Source organism: Belonocnema kinseyi, chromosome 10 (genome assembly GCF_010883055.1).
Source record: "Belonocnema kinseyi isolate 2016_QV_RU_SX_M_011 chromosome 10, B_treatae_v1, whole genome shotgun sequence".
Taxonomy (NCBI): domain Eukaryota; kingdom Metazoa; phylum Arthropoda; class Insecta; order Hymenoptera; family Cynipidae; genus Belonocnema; species Belonocnema kinseyi.
This window is the reverse complement of record NC_046666.1, coordinates 53441479-53467530: the sequence shown is the minus strand read 5'-3', so window position 1 is coordinate 53467530 and position 26052 is coordinate 53441479. Positions and strand designations below refer to the sequence as shown.

The window sequence follows — 26052 nt, the reverse complement described above, 5'->3', positions numbered from 1 at the left end:
AGAGACTGAATGGCAAAAATTGCAAGATTCACATTGGAAAAAGAGGTAAAGGCAGAGATTTATTGGAAAAACAAAGTGAAAAATCAGTCAATAGTAAGAGGAAATATGAAAATCTTTTTATCGAAAGTATTTTAAGAGAGGAACTGAAGAAGAAAAAAGCTGGTAAGAGAATGTGTTAAGGATTGTAGAGGAGAATGCATTGGGTGAGGAGTAGATGAAAGAATTGGAAGAGTCTGAAGGAAAAAATCAAAAACAACGAAAAAGTAAGTGTAAAGAATGGCAAAGGTTCATATAGTAAAGAAGCAAAAGAAAAAAGGAAACCGTATAAGATGATGAAAAAATGTAGAATAAATAATTTAGAAATTGGATGGGAAGGAACTAAATCGAAAAAAATAGCAAGATTCAGATTCTAAAAATATTTTAAAAGACGATTCTAAAAGAGGAACTGAAAATGAAATAAGCTGATTAGAAAATGTGGTAAGGATTGTAGGGAAGAATGCATTGGGTGAGGAGTAAATGAAAGAATGGTAAGAGTCCAGAGAAAAGAATGAAAAATAAAAATAGAGTAAATGTGAAAAATAGTAAGGTTTGAGGTAGTAAAGAAGTAAAAGGAAACGGTATAAGGTGATGAAAGAATGTGGAACAGAGAATTTATAAAATGGATGGGGAGAGAATAAATGGATAGAAATAGCAAGATTCAGATTAAAAAAATATTATAAAAGAGGATTCTAAATAAAAAATGAAAGTGAAATAAACTGGTAAGCAAATATTATAAGGATTGTAGGGGAGAATGCATTGGTTGATGAGTGGATGAAAGAGTTGTAAGAGTCTGAAGGAAAGAATGAAAAACAACGAAAGAGTAAATGTAAAGAATGGAAAAGGTTGATACACTGAAGAAGTAAAAGAAAATGTAAACGGTATAAGATGATGAAATAGTGTCGAACAAAGAATTTAGAAAATGGATGGGGAGAAACTAAATCGGTAAAAATGGAAGGATTTACATTGTGCAAAGATTGTAAAAGAGGAAATGAAGATGAAAAAAAGATGGTGAAAGAATGTGTTAAGGATTGTAGGGGAGAATGCGTTGGATGATGAGTGGATGAAAGAATTAGAAGAGTCTAATGAAAAGAATGAAAACAACAAAAGAGGAGAGGAGAGACTAGATGGATAAGAATCTGTAAATGACAAAAGGAGACATGGGAGCATGTATGGGAAGGGTGTAGAAGAGAAATTTAAAATAAAAAAGGCTCGCAAGAAGATGTGGTAAAGATTTTAGAGGAGGGTGGCTTGGGGAGGAGTGGATAAAAAATGGAAGGTTCTGTAGGAAAGAATGAAAAACGATGAAAGAATGAATGTGAAAAATGACAAGGTTGAGTCAGATGACAAGTGAAAGAAAAAGGAATCGGAAGTCACTTAGAAGCATAAGGTTTGCAAATAATTGTTCTGTAAGTAGCAAGGTTAGAGTGATATAAAATATGTATGCAGGTGGTAATATTGCAAGAAACAGAGCTCGTATAAGCCCCGAAGGGACACATTGCGCATAAAGAAGAAATAAAATCCAGGAATGTGAACGCACGCTGGCGCGCGTGCATTTGCCACTGGTATAAAATAATCTAATCTTAAACTATGTTTAGAACTGCGAAAGATAGTTTTCTGCCACACTGCCATTACTACTCTAATAAATTTGCATTTCTGCGACGTCGGTGGTCACCAGCCATTTTGGTCGAACACGTCGTCTACAAAACTCTAAGAGATAAGCGTGAAAGGGGCAGATGTGCGAGTGATGGTGAAGGTTCTGTGGGTGGGATGGCTGGGATGGGGTAAAAAACGCTGAATAAAAGAGTCTATCGCCCTCAGGATTATCCTGAGATTTCATGGGATTACATGCGAGTGCAAGATCAGCCATTGAGTCATATGCTCGTTTACTTCTTTCAGTGCAGCCTTACCTTATCCATAACCTTAAAGAGGGGTAGATAATACTACAGAGATATAGATATATGCTTCTTTTACAGAGTGCTTTTATGAGCTACTGAATACGTTACTTGCCTCATCACTCGTACGTCGTTGCACATAAAGAAAGATATCAAGTATGAAATAATACTATAATTCATCATGAACTCACTTCAACTTCGAATAATGGCTTAACTATACTTTCCATGCAGTTTGGGTACATTCATATTTTATAACAATTTCTCACTGTCTTCATATCTTAAATAAAAAATTATTACATTTTTTTTTTAATTTACTGTATCCTGATGTGTATAAAAAGTAAGGACCACTCTCTCTAAGAGTTTCCTAATTATTTTAAAACGTTAATAAATTAAGAAGAGCTTTCGAACCGTCTTCTTTACAAACCTTTTAAATTGAATCCTTTATTTTCAGTTTCTTTTATAATTTGAAATCACGTATCCCTTTGAAGAGTACACTTTTATATCAGCCTACTTTTTAAAAAAATGAAACTCTAGGGTTTTTTTGGGATCACTGGTTTCAAATATGAAATCCTAATTTGAAAATTTATAATAGCAGATTCAAAATAGCGGATGGGAAGATAAAAAAGTAATCAACGACCCACAAACTCATACGGGCTATTTACAAAATGCTTGATACATTTTTCACAGTTGAAAATAAAAAACTAATTTTTTAATTAAATAAAAACTTGACATGGTAAACAATTTTTTAAATATTTATAGAACTTTATACGGGCATTTCTCTTTTGGTAATAATTAAACCAACAGATTAGTAAAATTATTTAAAATTGTCTGGGTAATATTTTCAACTACTGTTTAGTGAAATGTTTTCAAAATTACAGATTTTTATCGACTATTCAGTTAATTATGAGCTAAGTTCCAGTAATTATTGTTGAAATCCTTAGAAATCTTTGGAAATCGTAAAAATCCATTAAAATACGTAAAAATCATTTAAAACTGTAAAAAACCGAATGAATTTAAAAAATCTAGGCAATAAAAAATGTTTCTATAAATTATTACTTTTTAATATGAGCCCCTGAAGTCTGTGTTATAAAATCTCCAAAAAAAACATAACTGAAAAATTGGTTTTGCGAGTTTTTTTTTTTAATTTCCACTTATTGTCTAATTTTTAATTTGAGTAAGGTGAAAGTTAATTAGTTTTAATAAGCATCATTCTTTTAACGATTTAGTATTATTTATCAATAAAATTCTCCTTGAATAATGCTTGAAGTTGCGCTCTTTTCTTAAATTTCTAATTTTTTGTCCATTTCTCAATTAGAGTGAAGTAATGATTAATTCAAAATAACAAAAATAATTGTTTAAACAATTTATAATGGTTTAAAATATTTGTCTATTATTAACTTAAAGTGAATTGATCAAAAATAATTTGAAAAGTTATTGTTCATAATTATCTTCATCTATATTAATGCGGGATAGTTAACGTTTTTTTCTTAAATTTGTAACTTTTCGTCCACTTTCCACGTAGTGAGGTAATAACTAATTAAAGTTAACAAAAATAGTTGTTTAAACAATTTATTATTGTTTATTACTATTTTTCTTATTAGATAAGTGCTATACAGTTGCAGTTTCTCTGCAATGTTTAACTTTGCTTTGTCTATTTAGGTATGGAAGAATAATAAATAAATAATAGACAGAACAATTTTTTAAACAATCTCTTTTTTATGCATTTATTTTTATAAAATAAATCAGACATTTGAAATATTCTACAAATCTCCTATATGGATCATATATAACGTAAATTGCCCTTGAAGTAGTAATTGAGATCCTTTTTGTTTAAATTAATGTTAATATTTATTATTGGTTCCTGAATAAAAAGTCGAAGAAAAGCTGAAAATTTCACAAAAACACGAAACTTTCCATCATTACTCTAAGAGCAATTGTTTATACAATTATAATTCTTTCATTTTCGTAATTATTATCTCCCTGAATGAAAGGTGGAAAAAAATGTAAAAATTTTAGAAAAATTGGCAACTATCTAGCAATAATCTAGAAGAAAATAGTAAAAACCATAGTAAATTGTTTGAACAATTATGCTGGTTAATTTGTATTAAATATTATTTTGCTCTAATTGAAAAGTTAGCATACAGTGAAACATTAAAAAAAACGAAAATATCTGGCATTATTATAGAAGAAGTTAGATATGAAAATAAAAATTTTATTTAAACAACTATGTTTGATAAATTTTATCCATCATTGCGACACAGTTAGTGAAAGTTGACAAAAAGACGAAAATTAAAGAAAACCCAGTAGTTCTCTAGCAATTATGTGAAAGAAGATAGTTAGAAATCATAGTAAATTGTTTAAACAACTATGTTTGTAATTTTGACTTATTTATCAATTTGCTAAGTAAAAAGTGGGTAAAAATTTAAAACATTTTTGAAGTAACAGCAACTATCTAGCATTAATAAAGAAGATGAGTTTAAAATAATGACAACTTGTTTGCATGATTATAATGATACCATTTCAAATTTAAAAAAAACAATATTTAAAAAAAATTAAAATTAAAAAAAAAATTTTTTTATCATGTTTTTCTGACCGTCGCAAAGTAGGAGGACATTTTTTCGTTCAAAAAAGTTCAGATCCTTCAATTTTGGTCACATTAAAATTTTTTTTTTAATTAAATTTTAATAAATTCGGAAGAGCTCGGAATATTTGTCTCCTGTATTTGTTTATAAATATTTTTTTCACTCAATAAATGGAAAAACTTAAGTTTTGTACATAAAATTTTTTTCGCTTTGACAACTGATTAGGGAAACTTTATATTGTCTTAAATAAATGTTTATGTACGCTTAGAATACAAATCATGTGTTTATTATTAAACTTATTTATTTCGAAACAAATTTTATGAAAAAATGACAAATACTCTTATGATCGGTAAAATTTTTTAAATAAAAGTGCTTCATATTAATATAGGAAAGACACTTAATTACCAAAATAATTTAAAAGTTTATAATAACCATTGTTAAGAACAATTCTTGCGGGAAAATATTAAATTTTGAGATTTTTTCAAATAATTTCCTTCAGTCGTCAGAACGATTTCAGGTATTCCTTGAATAATAAATACTTATTAATATTTGATTAAATATAACAATCTAAATTTTTATAAACAAATTCAAAATTTTCAGCCTTTCATATAGAAAAAAATTTCCTTTGCACTGAAAATATTTTAAGCTGTTGGATGATTGACTGCTACTCACAAAAATATTTGAGAAGTTAACAATAACCATTGTTCTAAATAATTCTCGTGACAAAATATTCGAATTAAAGTTTTTATCAAATTTTAATTTTCTTTAATCGCTAGAATGGCTACGGATATTCCTAAAAAATGTATCTGTATAATATTTAGTAAAATATAACAACTTAAATGTTTCTTAACATTTTAAATAAACAAATCCCAAATTTTCGCACTTTCATTTCGAAAAAGTCGAATTTAAATTTAATAAAACCTTAAGTTTAGATATTTTGTGATAAGAATTGTTAATAATAATAATGATTGTTAACTTTTCTAATCTTTTTGTGACTAGCAGTCATTCGTCTAATAGCTTAAGACATTTCCAGTACAAAAAAAATTCTATGCGTAAGGGCCAAAATTTCGAATTTGTTTATAAAAATTTAAATTGTTATATTTGATCAAATATTATTAAATAATTATTATTTCAAGAAATGCCTGAAGTCGTTCTGGCGATTTAAGTAAATTATAATTTAAAAAAATCTAAAATTTCAATATTTTGCCCCAAGAATTATTTATAACAATGGTCATTATAAGCTTTTAAATTATTTTGGTGATCAAATGTCGTTCCTACATTAATATGAAGCACTTTTAGCAAAAAAATTTTTTACCGATTACAAAACTATTTGTCAATTTCTTCATAAAATTTGGTTGTAATAACTAAATGTAATATTAAACAAATTATTTGTATTCTACGAGTTCCTAAACATTAATTTAAGAAAACATTAAGGATTCTTGATCAGTTATTAAAAAGCAAAAAATTGTTATGCATAAAATCTCAGTTTTTCCATACTTTGAGTGGAAAATTATAATAAACAAATAGAGACGAGAAAAGTTCTGAGCGTCCAGGTCTTTAGAATTTAATGAACTTTAATTTTTTAAATTTCATAATCTGACAAAAATTGAAGGCTCTGGACATTTTTGAACGAAGAAAGTGCATTTCCTCCCACTTTGCGTCACTTCGTACCAATTTTTAATAAATGTTTTCACTTTAATAAATGAGGGCTTATTCAAAGAAACAAATCTTTTTACTGATTTAAAAATAACTAAATAATCCCTTAATATAATTATTTTTTTAAAGAAAGTTTTCTGTAAAAAAAAAATGTTCTAACGATTTAGACCATACAAAATTTACTCTCAAAATTGGAAATAGTAGCGTTATAGAGAATGTTTTCCCATAAAATACAAGTCGTCATTTATTAAAATGCAATCATTTTTTAAAAATTGGTGAAATGCGATGATCAGAAAAAATTCAATTGCAAAAAACACGGTTAAAATTAATGGTTTGTGTTGTTGTGAATTTAAACATTTTTCATACAAAATAATGTTTATTATTTTTAATTGTCATCAGTTTAATATTTTTGTTCTTAAGATCATAGAAAAACTATTTTTTTTTTAGATACCTGACTTTAGGCACGACAACTACCCTAAATCTGGGTAATCAGTTTCTGCCGGAAAAAAACCCGGAAACATGTTGCATAAATGTATAATAAATTAGTTAAAATTACTTTCATTCTTCGAAGACGAAAATGTGAAACGTAATCAACAATCGTATGAATTATTGATGGATTTAAACTCTGTTTAAACTTTTCCAATTGTAGCTCGAGAAGAATCGCTTTGGCTTGGAAGAGATTCGATGATTATCCTCGCATCTCGAGGATTTCAGGGTGTGGGTTTCGTACATTTTCTCAGAATTTAATATCGCTTCTCTCACGAGAAAACTTTTAGTTTTGCGGTGGTTATAAGATAGCTCGCAATTTGCGACACAAGGATAGATAAATACGCAGCCTTCTTGGAGCAATTGCAATTACACTGTGTCTTTGTAGTTGTGCCACTCGGGATAAGTGTGAGAAATACACTTCAGCCATACAGAGAATGGCAAAGAGGGTGCAAGTATTCAGGGAGTCGAGAAACAGATTCGAATAATATTGCACTTCTTTGAGGTTGAAGTACAGAGAGAACTGGAGAGGAGAAAATAAAAATTACGGGAATTTACCTTTTTGTGTGAGATTAAGAAGGCCGCAAATTTAATATGACCTCGATCTCTACCACAACCACAAAACCACAAAATATTATTCGCAATAATTGGATTTTAAAGTGAAATCAATGTTTTTTCGGTTCCAGACTTCACAGCGTAAAGTGCTCTTAAGATAGGAGAAATAGGGTGATGAAGAAAATAGGGGAAAGCACTTTTTTAAATAAAATTAAAGTAGGTAACATATTAAGTAACATTTAAATTGCTTTAATTTTTTAATATTTCAAGACCAAATATGTTGTCCTTTTAAACAGAATAGATAAACTTTTAACCAGAGAATAGTTTTCTACCAAAAAGACGAATTTTTATGAAAATAGACGAATTTTCCACCAAAGAAAAAAATTTTTAAAAAGTAATTCAACTCGCAACCAAGCAGTTGAATTTTCAACCAAAAAAATTAATTCTCCCAATTTTAAATACAAATTCATTGAATTCAACTATGTACCACAAATTTTCAACAAAACAGTTGAATCGCCAAATAAAAGAGATGTTTAAAAATATCTGAAAAACACTTAAATTTCCAACAAAAAAGTGGGTTTTCAACTAAATAGATTTCTACCAAACTATTGAATTTTCAAGGCAAGAAGTAAAATTGCTACAAAAAATTGATAAATTAGTTAAATCTTTAACTGAAATCATGAATCTTTAACCGAAAACGGATTATTTAACAAAGTAATTCATTCATTCAGATAAATTATTAACTAAAAATATAATAGTTTATATGTACACCAAAAAATATTTTTATTTTAAATCCAAAATAATGCAATTCATCAAAAAAAGTTGAATTCTCTTGGAAATACGTGATGGTTGGTGAGTCAACTAAAAATATATTAACTTTAAAGTCAAACACCAATGGATTCAACAAAAAATGACGCATTTGCAAGAAAATAGTTTAATCTTTAAATAAAAGAGATGATGTTTAAAACAAAACAAAAACAACTGATTTTCTAAAAAGAGCACTTGAATTTTCAATAAAAAAAAGTCGATTTTTAAACAAATAGTTCATTTTTGTTACAAAACTACTAAGTTTTCAAGCCAAAAAAGACGAACTTCTGCAAAACACTTAAATTGTCAACCAAATAGACGAATTATCAACTAAAATAGGTCAAATAGATTAAATTTAACTTTTTACTAAATAGTTGAATTTTGCAAACAAAAAGAAATTTTTAACCCAAATAATGGAATTTTGAACAAGCAACAAAAAACAATGTTGAATTTTATCATAAAAAAAGGATGAGTTTAAAATAAAATAGTTGAACTTTCAACAATTTAATTAAGTCCTTGACAAAATAATGAAATCTTCACCAAAATAGTTAAATATTTAAATAAATGGTAGAATTTTCAACCTAAAAAGACAACATTTCCAATCAAATGGTCGAATATTCAACAACAAAAATTAAATTTCAACCAAATTTCTCAAACTAATAGTGAAATTTTCCAACCAAAGAGACAAATTTTTCAGAAGGCTGTTGAATTTTCAATAATAATGTTATTTTCAATAGAAAATAGTTGGATTTTCTTATTGAATTCTATTAATTCAGTTCGCATTTAGTTGAAGAAACGAGAAAAGAGGACTAGTCTTTTTCCTTTTTCAATGATTAATTTATTATTGTCGTCAACTTCATCAGAATATAAATGGTTAAAAAAAATTATAAAAAGATCAAATTAAAATTTGAAGATTAGTATGATAATTTTATCAAATATCTTTATATTATTTACCTATATATGTCGTTCATAATCATTAATTAATTACTGAATATAATTAGAAATTTACTAAATTGAAAAATTATGATATAAAAATATAAAAAGAGTTTTATTAAACACGAAACTTTGTAAACGTTCAAATATAATTAAAACATTTAATACCATAAAGGTTAAATAACGTCGGAGACAAGCAGCAATCCCCATTAGCGCAATCTCAATTTCTTTATCTCTGTCATTGTCATTTTAGGATAGGTATTTTCATTTTAACATGCAATTAATTTCGACTCGCGAATTTAATTTTCATTATGTTACATGTAGTTACTATCAGAAAAACAATTTTCTGAAAGTATAAAATCTGTTTTCTTGGATATGCAGGAAAATTTGTTTGAACCAAATAAATTTTGGTTGACTCAACAAAGTATTTGTTTGAACAAACCAAATTTTTCTTTAAATCAAACAAATACTCTATTTACCAGAAGACTTGGTTAAAACGACCAAAAATTTAGTTGGGTCAAACCAAATTTTTTTTGTCCATATGATAACCATAATCTATGATTACGCCAACAAAAAATGTGTAGATTCAATCAAGTCGTTTTTCGAGTGTACTTTATCGAGTTTGAATACCAAATTCATATTAATGAGATATTGGCCCCCAAAACGGTTTATTTTCTAATTAACTTTTACTAAATATAAAAAATGTAAACTATAAGTTTTTTAATAAATCAAAGTATCATAATTTTCTTTAAAGTTTGTTGCAAAACCCTCTTTTAGAAAAGTATAATACTTTTTCAAAAATGAATAGGTTAAGAAACCTAATACTTTCGTTTTCAAATTTTTTCTCGGGAAGATATTTTCAGATTTCTGTGAAATATTTGTATCTCCTCGATGTTCAAATTATTTCACGTACCAGGAAGATTTTGAACAATGTTTTAAAATAATTTTTAAGAAAAAAGTTGGAACGATTTCAAAGAGTTTAAAATGATTTTCTCAAATTTTGAAACAAAAATTTGAAAATTTGGTAGCACAATTTTTCAATTTTTCAAGATTACAAGCTTTTAGGAAAAATTCGTATATTTAAGAGATTTTAAAGAAAATTTGTTCATTTTTCAAGATTTAAAAAGAAATGAGGAAAATTTGTAATAATTTAATCAATATTTTGCAGTTTTAAAGTAGTTTCAGAAATAATTTAAAAAGATGTATTCTTTTTTTTACACAGCGTCAATTTGTGAATATATCAAGCAAATATTTAGAAGCTTTTTAATGATATAAAAAAGTTTTAAACTAATAAAAAAATCGTAAGATTTCTCAAAAAAATTGTATTAATTTTTGTTTAAAAAAATTAATTTGAAGAGGAAAGTCGACAAAAATTCAAAAAATTCAGAATGCTTTTCTGAAATTTCAAAACATATAGTAGAAAATTTTCCAACCAAATTTTTGAACTTTCTAAGATTACAACATTTTAGAAAATGTGTATCTATACAGTAGATTATAGAGTAAATTTGGTAATTTTTCAGAATTTAAAAAAATGTGAAAAGATTTTGTATTACTTCAGAAAAATATTGAGAAGTTTTAAACAAATTACTAAAACAATTTGAATTTTGAAAAGATCTAAGGAATTCAAAACGCATTGTACATTTTTCAAGATTTAAAACGAAAAATAAAAAAGTTTTTTAAAGTTTTCGAAAGGTTTTTAAATATTTTAGAACATTTCCAGAAATTAAAAAAATTATCGAAGAAGAATCTGGAAGATTTTAAATCAATTTCTCTAAATCTGCAGGCTTAACAAAATTAGAATAAATTAACTAAGGTATGTAGAAGTTCGAAATAATAGGCAAAAATCATTCGAAAATTGATAATTTTTTTAAACATGTAAAATAGAATGTAAATTTTGACAGATTTCGAAATAAAATTTTCAAATTTCTTAAGGATTTTTAAAGGTTTTTAAATAATAATAAAAAAATTGTAAGATTTCTAGGAGAATTTTAAATGATTTTTTACTTTGAAAAATTAATTTAAAGAGATAATTTAAAAATATTAGAAAATATAACTTAAATATTAAAAAAAGAATCATTAACTTTTGAAGACAATTGTTTCATTTTGCAGAATGTTTCAAAATATTTTAGAAAAATGTGAATCATTTGAAAAGATATTTAGAAGTTGAGAAACAATTTCAAAAATGGTTCAAAATTGAAAAAAATTGAAAACAAAATTTAGACTTTGGAAGATTTCAAAATAAAATTTTGAAGCTTTTTAATAATTCTGAAAGGTTTCGAGATAACAAACAAATGTTCCTAATATTTAAGGGAAAATTTTCAACCATTTTTCATTTTGAAAAATTGATTTGTAAGGAAAATTAAAAAATGTTTCACAATATTTTAAAAGATTTCTAAAAATGTGTCAACTGAAGTATCCCCAAAAATGAAATTTTTAAGAACGGAACATTCCTGAGAAAGATAATACTCGAAATAAAAAGTTCTTTAATTTTTAAAACTGAGAACAAGTTATAATTCAAAAATTGGAAAATTCTGGAATCATAAAATTCCTGCCAATTTATAATATTACCGAATTTGATAATTCCCGAATGTAAACAAATAAAAATATCTTAAATAAGAAATAAAATTAAAAATATCTTTATCAAATAGAAGTACTTTATTCGAATTATTATTATACTATTTAACAATTTTTTAATTGTTTAAATTCGGGGATTTTATAATAAGAAAATATCTCTGTGTTGGTAATTTTACAACGTCGGATATTTTATAAAGTCAAAAAAAGTGGATGTTTTGAAGGCAATCTTCTAATATTTTTACTGGTTATTTATTATTTTAGGGATAACTCAAGTAAGTTAAAAAGATATTTAAGAATTTTAAAATATCTTCAAATATCTTTCAAGCTGACTTAAATTTTTTTAAATTTGGTAGAATCTAAAATATCTGAAATCTTCAAAACACTTTTTGAATTTTCTGAAGAATCTTATAAATATTATATTCATTTAACCTTAAAAATTGATAATACTTTCTTCGAACCTGTTAAAATTTGTTAAAATTTAAGTATTAAAAATTTATAACAAATAAAAAGTTACTTCAAATTTGTGTTTCGAATTTAAAATTATTGTTCCTCTCAAACCGAAAAAAACGTACAGGTAGCGCGCGACTGAAGTGGCAAGTAGAATAAATTATTCTTTTAATTAATTTACAAAAATTCTTGTTTCACTATTTGACTCGATTCGCATGAACTTTTTCAACTGATTGGACGGTAACAAAAAATCAATATAGGAAAAGAATAATGTCCTGAGGATACTATACAAAAAAGCCGCTCACGTCGGCTGTTATTGTCCCAAAAAACGAACAACAATACAAGCAATGTTTTTCACCACAATACGAACATAAATGTACTACCAGGGAGGGACAAAAAATTCTGTACCGGAAACGGCGAAGAGTCTATGAAATAGGTACTAGTTAAACCGGAAAAGTGTCGAGGGACTGACGCGAAAAATGGTCCTTTCATGATAAATTTTCCACAGTGGAATAAAAGCTCGGAAGTTGGCACGAACGAAGACAATTATGCGGTCGAGCAATTTTTTATTTTTTGCATGGGAACGGAAGCAGGTGGAAAATGGAAATATCTTCTCTGAATTACAAATACATTCGTCGACGTTTAATTCCACCTGATTCTGAATCAAATGATGAAGGGCTCCAATGTCATGCAATCGATGCTGAAGATTAATCCCCGAAGTGACATTTATTTTTACAATTCAATAAAGCTTCCAGCAATCTGATTCTTTTCTGATAAATTTATTTTAAAAATCAGATAAAGAATTAGTTCCATTCCTTTTACATTGAAGGACATTCAGCTCTAGAGAACCCCAAGAAATTGAAAAATAACGCCGACAAATATTATCCTCTGGCCATCGTATAAACTTGTAATAACAAAGTACTTTTTCTAATCTGTTAATTTCAGACCAGAAAATTATTTGCCTTACTATATTTAGCTTTTAATCCAATCATGATTATTATTCTTCTGAAATATTCAATGAATGGAAATAGGGTATTCTTTTGTAGAGGAATGCAATGCAGAAATTCCTCTTCCAAACCCAAACATTACATTTTCTAATCCACCAAAAAAAATCTCCTTTTGGTCTTCTTCTGTTAAAACCTCTACACACAAGAAGTCAGTCGAAGGAGTGCGAAAAAAGTTATTAAACAATCTTTCGACTGTCGGAAGACAACAAACTGTTTAATTTGGAAATATAACCAAATTTTGATGTAGCTTATCGTGAAACATCGTTAGCAAATCCATAAATCCTTAATCCTTAAAATAACGATCACCACAATGAGTTACAAAAAATTATAAACAGGATTTTCGAGTGTCCAGAGACAAATTTTTTTAGGTTTTCGAAATATAACCAAAATTGGTTAAAACTGGCAGTGAAACAACGTTACCAAACACGGAAGTTAAATTTTCTAATTGAACCCAAATCAGTCTCTTTTCTGATCTTTCGCCACTATCAAAAGCTATTATCCCAATGAGTCGGAAAAAATTATAAACAGGATTGTCGACTGCCGAAAGATAAAAAAATTAGATTTTCTGAACATATACCCGAATTTTTATAAGACTGACATTGAAATACTGCGATTGATCTGGTCTTTAACTAACGAAAATTATTATCCTAATGAATTTGAAATAAAATTAGAAAAAGAATTTTCGAGGGTCGTTAGACAAACTAAATTAGATTTTCGGAATATGATCAAATTTGGATAAAAATTACTGTACAAAACCGATACCAAATCCTGAAGATAAATAGTCTAATTAAAATCAAATTATTTCGCTTTTCTGATCTTCCAATATCAAACGCAATTATCCCAAAGAATCCGAAAAATTAGAATTTTAAAATATAACAAAATTTGAATAAAAGTGATAGCAGAATAGCGTTATCAAACCCAGGAGATAAATTTTCTAATTGAAAATTCCACCATTCAATGAATTTGAAAAAAATTATAAATAGGATTTTCGAGCGTCGGAAGAAAAAAAATTAGATTTAAAATATAACAAAATATGAGTAAAAATGACAGCAGAACACCGTTACGAAACTCATACGATAAATATCATATTTGAACAAAAATTAATTCCCCTTTCTGCTATTCAACTATACAAATCTAGTATCCCAATGAATTTGAAAAAAGTTAAAGCAAGATTTTCGAGTATCGAAAGACAAAAGAATTAGATTCTCAAAATATAACCAAATTTCTTTAAAAATTATCATGGAATACCGTACCCAAATTCAGAAGTTACATTTTCTATAAGAACATAAATTAAGTTTCTTATTTCGCCTTATACTGACAAAAAATGTTACCCTAATAAGTTAGAAGAATAATAGAAAAAGGAGTATCGAGTTCGCAAGACAAAAAATTAGTCTTTCGCTCTTAAGAGCTAATTAGTCAGAAAAAAATTGTAAACAGGATTTTCAATTGTCAGAAAACAAAAAATGGTTAGATTTTCGAAATACAAACAGATTTAGTTAAAACTGACCATGAAACTCTGATATTGAGACTGGAATTTAAATCTTCTAAATGAAACCCAATTAAGTCCCTTTTCTGGTCTTCGGATATCAAAAGCTATTAAATACAAAAAAAAAATTAAAGTAGAACTTTCGGGTTTCGAAAGAAAACAAATTTAAGACTTTTAAAATACCAGTAAATATGAATAAGACTAACTTTGAAACTTAGCGACCCAGTCTAGAACTTAACCTAAATGATTTGTTTAAATTCCGTCTAGCCGAAGACAAAAAATGTTCATCTTTCGAAAAAAAGTTGGAAAAGACTAACAATAAATTTGTGTTTTGATTTCAAAACAATTTCTTAAGTTGAAATTAAATTGAGCTTCAGAAAATGGCCCCGGTTCCTGATCTTTTAATCTACTAAAGGAGCTTATAATGACTGACAGCTGAGTAAGGAGATCACTCAACAGATTATGAAATTAGATAGACTAATATAGCGTTCTTAAAGATTCTTCAGCAAAATATGAAAGCAAAACAAAAATACGAAAAACGATTAATCTTGCATTGTTTAATTTCTTTTTGGTCTTTCCAAAGTCTATTCATAACTTTAAATCGTATTAGGTTTGCATTTATAGATTTCTGTGAAAGAATGGAATAGTTTGAATTATTATTAATATTGGAAATATCAACAAATAAAACAATATAGAATTCTAAGAATTCGAAAATAATTTTAGAAAAATATTGCCGAGCGTCATCGTATACAGTTTTAAATAAACATTTAAAATGTTGTTTTGAGCTATTGCTTAGATCTATCGAACCAAGAGAGAAAAATCCTTAGTAATAATATTTATAAAGATTGAATTATCTTTTGCTTATAACTCACAATAATATAGCACTGTTAGCCTTACAGCATTATTTCCAGAAGAAACATACCTGAAACAGAAAATTAAAAACACATCGTTAACATATTTTTAATAAAGGAAAATAGCAAAAAGTGGAAAAGGAGATATACCTTAGACCTAAGCGTTTTATCTATTAATTTAAATATTTATGCAAAAAAACTGTTTATTCTTTCTATTATGAAGAAAAATTAATTTACTTTTTACGTCTGCGGAAACGTTTTGTTTATTAAATTAAGACTAAAGAAGCTAAGAAAAACGTCGCTTTCGTGATTAAAAATTTTATTTTTAAAACTTCACAGCCTAAAGTAATCTCAAAACAGGATAAATAGGGTTATCTTTTTACGGAAATAGGGAAATAATAGGGGAATAAATTCATTTGAATAAAATTATAGTAGGTACTACTGTGAATTATTATGAAACGAATTTCTCACAAAATAGTTAATTTTGTAACTAAGAAAATCAATTTTGAACTGAAATGATGAATGTTCAACACAAACATAAATTTTTATTCACTAGTTCGGAATAGTTCCATTACCAGTAAAAAAGATCAATTTTCAACCAAAAAAGCATATTTGTAACAAAATAGTTAATTAAAAGAAATAGATTTTTAACTAAACAGATGAGTTTTCAATTAAAAATTCTATAGTTAAATTTTTAGTTGAAAAGAATTACAATCAACAACAGCAAAACGCATTTTAAAGAATTTAGTTAATTTGCCATCAAAGAAATTAATTTTTAACTAAAGTCATTAATCTTTAACCAATTAAGTTAATTTTGGATGGAGTTCCGAATAGCGTAAACCGCTGATTCTTTTGAGGCTCCGTATACTTATGTATTTTGATGCGCTGATTAAGAAAATGATAGTGAAAATTAGCGACTAGCCGATTTTCATGGTGAAAACCACGAAAAATCCATAAAAATCATGGTTTTTTATGTTTATCATAGTAAATAAAAAAAATTTACAAAAAAAACTTCAAATAAATGTCGTAGATATTTTAAAAAGATATATTTTATGTATTACACATTTTTACTCTGCGACTAATAGTCTTTGAGAAAAACGACGATAAATATGAAAAATCACAGAGATACAAGACAATGTGTAGCGGTGTGACTTAAATGGTACGAAAATATTTTCACTATCATTTGTATAATCAGCGAGTCAAGTCAAGAAAAGGGATAGGGTGTAACCTTCCATTATTCCTGTGACCTGTCGCAGGGGTGCCTTCCCGCCTCCCACAGGACGTTGGAAAAGGGGTAGGGGTGTGACTTTACATTGTTTCTGTGACCAGTCATCCGGTGCCTTCCCGCCCCCACGGGACTTTGGAAAAGCGGCAGGGATGTGACCCTACATTATCTCTGTGACCAATCACGGGGGCGTCTTCCCGCCCCCCACGAGACGTTGGAAAAAAGACAGAGGTGTGACCAAAGTTATTTACCCCATAGTCATTAACATGTTACTTAAAGGAAGGGGACTTTAGAAAGGGGGTCAGATGTGACCAAAATTATTTGCCAAAATTATTTGCCAAAATTATTTACGCATTCGTAAATTAGATGCTGATCCATTTAACCAGTTGATCACAGGCGTCAAACTTTATTACCCTGGCAATTGATTATCTTCCATTCTTTAAGGAAAAAAATCAAAATCTAAAAAACCCCAAATAAATCATAATCTGAAAAAGACAAAAAAATTACAAAACATGAAAAATAGAATAAAAATGCTCTTTAAATTCTCCAACCTTCCCGTGGTGAAGAGCGTAAGTAAGTACCAAACCGAAACCAATAGAGATACGATTTTAATCCATATATCGTTCATTTTGTCGAAAAGCATCACTCACAGAAAAAAATCTTGCAAGCAAAAATCTGTATTTCGATGAGTTCTATAACTTTTCTTGCAAATTTTTTTTTTAATTTTGCATATTAGCTGAGATAATCGCAAACAACCATGATTTTTATGGTTTTTTCATGGTTTCACCATGAAAATCGACTAGTCGCAAATTTTCACTGTCATTTTCGTAATCATCGCGTCAAAATACATAAATATACGTAGTATGAACGAAATCGTCGGTTTACGCTATTTGGAACTCTACCCTTAATTTTTAACAAAGTAGTTACATTTTTAATCAAAGAGATGAATTTTAAGCAAAAAATTAATTTTTGACAAAATATTTAGACCTTCAACGAAGTACATAGTTGAATTTTAAATAAAATAACTGAATTCTCAGCGAAGTTAATCAAGTATTAACAAGAAAAGCAATAATGAAATTTTCATTTAAACATATTTCTGTTAAACCAAAGAAAAATTAATTTTCACGAAAATAGTCAAACTTTTAACTAAGGAGATGAATTTTCAACTAAAACTATAAATCTTCAAACAGTGAAATTAATTTTAAACAAAGAAGTTAAATTTTCAACCAAAGAGATAAATTTTCATTAAGCAAAAATACATTTTTAGACAAGCAGATGAATTATTAACTAAAAAGATAAATGTTTCACTAAAAAGAAATCATTCTATCTTCAGTTTAATAGGTTAATTTTCAACCAAATCAGATGAATCTTTAAATTAAAGAATAACTTTCTAGCAAAGAAGTGCAGCATACAAGCAAGTAGTTGAGTTCTCGGTTAAAAAAACAAATTTTTACTAACAATATTTAATACTTGATATTTCAAACAAAAAAAAAACATACTAACATGATAGTTGAATCATCAACCAAAAAAGATTAACTTGCAACATGCAGTGGAATTTTCAACCGACAAAGATAAATTTTTTACCAATTGTCGAATTTTCATACAAAAAAGATTAAACTTCAACAAGAAAGAGTTGCGTTTTCAACCAAATAGTTGAATTTTCAAAATGAAAAAGTGTTATTTTACAGGACAGTTAAATAAAAAAAAACTTTTCAAGTAAGAAAAATAAACTAAAGAAATTATTTGCATTTAAATCATATATTTTTTATACAAAATAAATAAAAATGATGAAAAATTAACGAAGAATTGTTGTACTTTCAATCAAATAGTTAAATTCCTAACCCAAAAAGAAAAATTTTTTACCTCAGTCGAAGAGCTTTGCAAAGTCATCATGCATTACAGACCATACTAAAATACGAAAAATTACTGATAAGCCTATAGTGAGATCCGTACTCATTGCCCTAATTAGAACTACTAAGTAAAGCTCTCCACACGCCTCCATTAGTATCCAAGGTCTTTCATTTCAGGAATATCCATACATCTTCTCATACAAGGTTTTGTGTTTCTATGTTTCTTCTATCTTTTTGCCTTAGAGTTACTATCATTTATTTAAAATAAATATGCTTGTTTCAATTCCCAACCTCAAGAAGTTTCTTTCACTATTGTAAAAGAGTGTTTCTTATAAATCACATTCTTTGACAATCTCTTCGTTATTGACTTTGTCCCTTAGCGTTTTACCGTATATATTTATATATTTAGCACAAAGAGCATGTCAACTGCGTTAGTTTTACTCTTGTCCTTTTCTTGGTCGATCCAAGTCTCTCTACCTTAAAGCACAGTCGGTGCAAGTACAGGGTTAAATATTGCAATTTAAGCTTTAGTGTTACATTTTTACTTCTGTTATTATCTCCTATGCTACCAATTTTCTACCTTCACAGTAACATCTATACAGATATCTGAATATTTGGATAATATCTATCCGATCATTATTGACTTTGTCTATTAGAGTTTTACCGTCGATTTTCAGAAGAAAATTAATGCTAACCGCGTTAGCTTTACTCTTATCCTTTTCTTATTTGGTCCAGGTATCACTGCTATACAGAACAATGCGTGCACGTACAGAGTTATATATTGCAATTTTTGCTTTATTGATATGTTTTTACTTGTGGTAATGGCTCCTATACTGCCAATTTTTCCATAACATTATTTCTACCCAGATATATGGATAATATATAATATAATAGATAATAGATAGTTACATGCATACATGCATAGATACATATATACATGTGTGTGTGTGTGTGTGGATAATATATTTCCTATCATTATTGACTTCATTCATTAGCGTTTTACTCTATATATTCAGCAGAAAATATATGTTAGCCGCGTAAGTTTAACCCTTATCCTTTTCTCAGTTGGTCCAGGTCTCGCTACCGTACGGCACATTACGTGCAAGTACAGAGTTATGTATTCCAATTTTAGCTTCATTGTGATATTCTTATTTGTGACAATAGCTTCTTTACTGCTAATTTTCCTCTTTTACAGTAATATCTAACCAGATATCTGGATATCTGGATATCTGAATAATTTATATCCTGTCATTATTGACTTTGCCCATTAACGTTTTACCGTATAGATTTAGAGGAAAGTCGATGCTAACCGCATTAGTTTTATTCTTATTCTTTCCTTGGTCGGTCCGGATCTCACTGCCGGAAAGCACAGTGGGTTCAAGTAGAGTTATATATTGCAAGTTTAGATTTATTGTTATATTTTTACTTGTAGTAATGACTTCTGTACTGCTAATTTTTTCCTTATACAGTAATATCTCTCTAGACATCTGGATATCTGAAAAATAGATAGTAGATAATAGAGCATAAAATAGATAACAGATAGTAATATCTAACTGGATATTTTGATAATATCTATCCTATCATTATTGACTTTTTCCATTAGGGTTTTATCGTATATATTGCACAGACAATGGATGCTAAATGCGTTAGCTTTACTTTTGTCATTTTCTTTGTGGGTCGAGGTCTCACTACCACACAGCACAGTGGGTGTAAGTACAGAGTTATATATTAAAATTTTAGTTTTATTGTTATATTTTTACTCGTAGTAATTGCTTCTATACTGCCAATTTTCTGCCTTTGCAGTACTAGTAATATCTATCTGGTTATTCAGATATCTGAATATCTGGATAATATATATTCTCTTATTATTGACCTTGTCCATTAGCGTTTTACTGTATAGTGCCCTAGGCGCAAGTATAGACTTATATATAGCAATTTTAGCTTTATTTGTTATATTTTCACTTCTGGTAATGGCTGCTATCCTGCCGAGTTTTTTCCTTTATAGTAATATCTATCTGAATTTTGCATCTTTCAAGGGATTTGTTTTGTAGCACTTAATAACCCAGCTAACTTTCTCGCAAAATCACACACAAGTCTACTGGGAAAGGGTAGATACATTGGCACTATGCATAAAGTACATATAGTTTAGAGTACAGTACGGTGGAAGGCAGAAATTCAATCGTTGTAGTGGTCTCTACTCCCTTGAGTTATAATAATTGCATAACAGACCAAAAGCCGAGTTAGCAGTACAAGGAAGAACATGTATTGTTAGTCTAATTACAAACCGCAAGTTATGCTAGAATGTTAGGGTATGAAACCAGTATAGATAGATTCAAGCAAAACATCAAAATTCAGAGTTGTAATTGTCTTTATCATTCATGTTGGTTTGAATAAAGATCTTAACAGTGTTCAATAAATCTACTTTATCAGTACAATAATTTATAGGTAATCCAATTTCTTATTTATTAAATCTTTTATAAACGATATAAAAACATTTCAGATTAAAATTTAAATATTTCGTATAGATTTAAAAAAAAAACAACTTTGTTACAATAAATGATCAATTTTAAATCCCAAAGAATGAACTTTCAACATACAGTTCAATTTTGTACCAAATGATCGAATTTTTAAACAAAAGAGATTACATTTCAACTAGCAGCAGTCGTATTTTTTACAAAGGAATTTAATTTTTTCGAAAACAGTTGAATCTTAAAAAAAAGAAGATACTCAATACAAAAGGATGAATTTTCTCTCTGAATAGAAGAATCTACAACAAAATAGTTAAAATTAAGACCAAAAAAAGATTACTTTTCAACAAAATACTTGAAATTTTAATAAAATAGTTGAAGTTTTAAACACATACTTCAACTTTGCACCCACAAAGATGAATTTTCAAACACTTAGTCGAATTTTTAATAAAAAAAGATTTTGTATTTCCAACCCTATAGTTAAATGTTCAAACTAAAATTTAAATGTTTTAGTTAACTGTACATTATTAAACCCAAATAGATGTATTTTTAACAAAAAGGTTAATTTTAAATTAGGCAAGATGAATTTTACAATGAAATAGTTGAATTTACAACCAAGTAGTTAAATTTTCAATCAAGTGTTCAAATTTATAATAAAAAAGATTAAACTCTGACCAGAAACTGTTGAATTTTCATCAAAGTACGTGATGCGCTCTTATGTTCAGTTTTATTGAATTAGCTGATGTTTCTGTGAGACGGAGTTTGGATTTCTCTATTAGAAAAATTCTTCATTCAATTAAAAAAAACTATACGTAGGAACAATGGTTAATACTTAACACTTTTATAATTCCATATTGAAGTGTTCATTATCTGAATAGATATTTTAGTATTTGCAGGAATAAAGAACAATATTTATATTACTATAGTATTTCCAATACCCCCAAATTCATGTATAGGACTTTTAAAATTAAAGGTTAAACCATCGACGACAACTGAAATTTAGTGATTGTGAATTCTTTTTTGTTAAAGCTCCTGCGACTTTAACAAAGACATTCTCGTCAATTGTCTCGTGAGAAAAAAGGTAGAAAGCAAATTTTTAGATCTAATTTAGGTTACATTTTATTGTACCTTGTGTCTTTCTTCCAAAAATTTAATTTATTTATTTGTAATGCCATTTTTAAGGAAAAAATTGCTACGCATGTCATAAAATAACAATTCATAACAAATTTTTCGATCACTTTACGGTGAAAAACTTTTTTCTATCCATATTTTTTGTATCTTGTGCCGTTTTCCAAAAATGTTCATTTTTCTAATTTTATTTTTTACGCTTAAAAAATATTGCCGTCCTCTCAACTAATTATTTATAACAAATTGATCGATCTATTTTGAATAAACGACTTTTGTGTACTATTTTTTTCAAATTTTGAATTCAGTGGAAGCTTCTAATGTGTCCCCTAAGGGTTTACATTTTTCTTACACCTTCTTTATTCCTTTACACACCCTCCACACACTTACTTGGTGGTGGAAGGGGGACCTACAGTTTAAGGTGGGTTCCGAACCACCAAGAGCAACAGCCTTAAGTACTTAGAGAAAACCTTTTTCTCTAGAGGTACCGGTCCAATGAGGTTCTACCGAGGTGCGATTATTGCTAGTTGAAAATTTTGAATTGGTTTTCCAAAAATTAATTTTTTAAACTTATTATGATATTTTTTACGATTATAACAAAAGCTACGTAACCTATACAAAAATTACTAACAAAAAATTTGTAAAAATAATTTTTTCTGGCTCAGGGGTTTGTAAATTAGATTTCTAAATAATTAATTATCTTTTTTGATAAAATTCATTTCCAAATTTTTCTGAATACTATTGATAAAAAAAGAAAATGATAACGGTAAATTATTTTAAAATTTTTTGAAGTAAGTATAATCTTAACATTTTGCTACCAAACTATAATTTTTTAACTTTTTTAAATTTTACATGAGTTATTGAGAAAAATTAATTTATGGAAATAAAACTTTAAATATTTGAATTTGCAGAATGTGTACACTCGATAGCGTTAAAAAATAATTTTCCGTGCTGAAATAAGATTTCTGGGACAATTTTAAATGATTTAGGTTTTATTTTGAGATTATTTTTTATAATATTTAGAAGTTTCAAAATATTTTAAAAGATTCGAAGATAATCTAAATCTTAACAAAATTTAAAAAAATTTCAACACAATGTAGATTTTTGAAGAATTAAAAAAAAAAACACTTTTACAGAATTTTGAAAGGTTTGAAGGGGAAAAAATGTCTAAAGATTTCTGAAAAAATATCAAATGATTTTTTAATTAAACAAAATAATTTAAAGAGAGAATGGAAAAAGATTATTTCAAAACATTAAGAACGCTTCCCGAAAATTAAAAAAAAAATGTAAAAAAAATTTAACAAATAATTCAAGTGAGTCTAAGAAATATATAACAATTGAAAAAATTATTGAAAATGATTTTAAACTTGTGAAGGTTTTTTTCACAATTTGAAAAGAAATTTCGATATTTAAAAGCTTTAAATAAAAAATTTAAATCTTTTTGAGAATACAGAAAGGTTTAAGAAAATTAACAACTAATCTCTAAATTCATAGGAAAATTAAACATTATTTTTCATTGTAAAAAAATAATTTCTAAAGAAACTTTAAAAAGATTTCTAAACATGGTAAAGAAAATTTCGAACATTTTGAGGCAATTTTATAATTTTTAAAGAATTGTCAAAATTTCAGGGATAACTGTTGAGAATTCATTGTCGTAAAATTTCAACTCCTCTTTTTGATTACAAACAAAATCCCTTCTAGTTGAAATATTAACAATTATATGTTTTTGAGCTCAAGTTATAATTTTTTTTATGGAAATATCCACTATTATATTTTCCATTTAGAATTTATAGTTTTTGGTTCACAATCAACTATTTGGTTAAATGTTAAACTACTTTGTTAGAAAATCATTTTTTTGGTTGAATATTTATCATTTCGTTGAAAATTTATGTTTTTGGTTGAAAGTTAAACTACTTCGTTCAAATTTCAGCGGCGAAAATTACTTTATCTTCCTTGAAAAATGGAAATGTTAATTAACAAATTCATATTTCATTAACTATTGGTCGTGAGATACTCGCTAAGAGCTTAATTTAAAGCTTATTATAAGCTCCAAAAAAAAATGCTTAAGCACTTTTTATGAATTGTCCATAAAGTGATAAAAAAATCATTAACTTCATACATTAACACTCCTTTAAAAAAGTGTGACAAGAACTAAATAATTTAAAACTAAGTTAATGTAGCACTTTGTAAACATTTTTATTCAAATGCAGACAACACACTACACACTTTTTTTGCAATAATTAAACAAACATTTTTTATTCCAAAAAAATAAATTTTTTTTGCAAAAATTTCAAAAAAAAGTCTCTCCGGCGGGGAATCGAACCCCGGTCTCCCGCGTGACAGGCGGGGATACTGACCACTATACTACCGAAGAATTGAAGATGTTTGTAAAATAGCTCTTACGGTCTAACAGCTGTTCTCAGCACCTGCCTCTTTTCATTCGGGAATACCTCTACCTGTGTGCCTTCCTCATTCAATATCAAGGTACATGAGTAAAAGCAGGTAGAAAATGACACGTTTGGTTTCACAATACCAACCAAGAGAACAAAAAATCATCTTTCCAAACCGACGCTTTAAATAAAGATGTAATTTTATTTTTCCTATACGAACAATTATTAATTCTTTATAATAATAAAATCATTCTAAATACTCTTAGTTTGAATCCGAAGCCCAAATTTGGATAGGTTTTTTCTACTGCATTGTAGGGACTCTTAAATATAAATAAATAAATAATCCTAAATGTCACCCACATTCAATTTTACTAGCATCGATTAAGAGGAATAATAATTTTATATGAAAATATGGAATAAATATTTATTTTTTAAGTTTATTGTTTTATTTAGTCTAAGGTTTATGAAATTTGAATTTATCCTATGATGGTTTATAAAATTAAAACAAAAAATGTAAGATTTAAGATAAGTTGAATCAACATTTCAACAGAATAATTTATCTTTAAACGAAAAGCTGAATCAACCTTTCTGACATCGAAAATCGATATAGTGCGAAATTTCACTTTCAAATATGTATTTAGGTCATAGTTTTAATTTTACCACGAAAAGGCAATTAAAATTTAAACAAACTCTAAATACTTCTGAGATGAGCAGCTGTTGAAAAAATTCCATATCGATGGAAGTTATTTGTTCCTAAAAGTCGAATTCATTAGCTCTATCGATTTTGAATATCAAAAGGAGTGTATCCATTTAAAAAAAATGTTTCTCTTCAAATTACCTTAAGATCATCCTCCAGGTCAAATTATGGGTCACGCTTGAATGTGCATTATTGAGCCAATGAAATTAATACATATTTAAACGTCAAATTCTCCGCTCTATCCATTTTCAATGTCAAATAGATGGGTTCCCATTGAAAAAAGTTGACCTTCAAATGTCCTTTAATGTCATATTCAAGGTCAAATTAAAGATCACCATTGAATTGGGCCTTGTTGAAACAAATAACTTCTGTTGCTATTAAATTTTTCAAGAGCTGCTTTTGAAAGATCATCGTTAAGGTGAAATTAAAGGTCACCACAGAATTTCTCGTTACAGGTTACTTTAAGAATGATCTTGACCTTATTGAAGAGAGGGTTTCATTTTCGCATGTCAGGATGGTGTGATTTCCACTTTAGTATACCACGACCGCATTATAGGTGAAGAATTTCTTAGCAATAGGTGCACAGCGTGTCATGCATACGCTGAGTACCCAGAACAAAAATTATCTGTTTGTCACACTCACACGGGAACGACGTCTCTCTACAGACATAATGCAGCCCTAAGAGTGCTTTATTACCTTATTTGTCGCTTTTTTAAAGTTGGCCGCGACATTGCCCTACCGATCGCTCCGAGGGAGATACAGTCAACGATCCAAAATGATAAATGACAAATTTTCTTCAACTACGATTTTCGGACAGCAGTCTCCGTTGCAGACTTGAGGCCGAATATCGTTCTCCAAGACTTTGAGAAACTAACTATAATCGTGATTGAATTCTCCGCCCTGGCCTGTAATGGGTGCTTTTGAAAATGTGAAACTATCTCTGGTTCGTGACCTTGAAGCCCATCTCACTGCGATGAAACGT

The 26052-nt window shown here is 27.9% G+C and overlaps 1 non-coding gene across 1 annotated transcript; it reads right to left on the bottom strand.

Moving 5' to 3' along the window:
* Positions 1-24285: 24285 nt before the first annotated feature.
* On the bottom strand, positions 24286-24357 carry Trnad-guc. The gene has a single exon. It is a non-coding gene; the product is annotated as a tRNA-Asp (tRNA).
* Positions 24358-26052: the final 1695 nt, after the last annotated feature.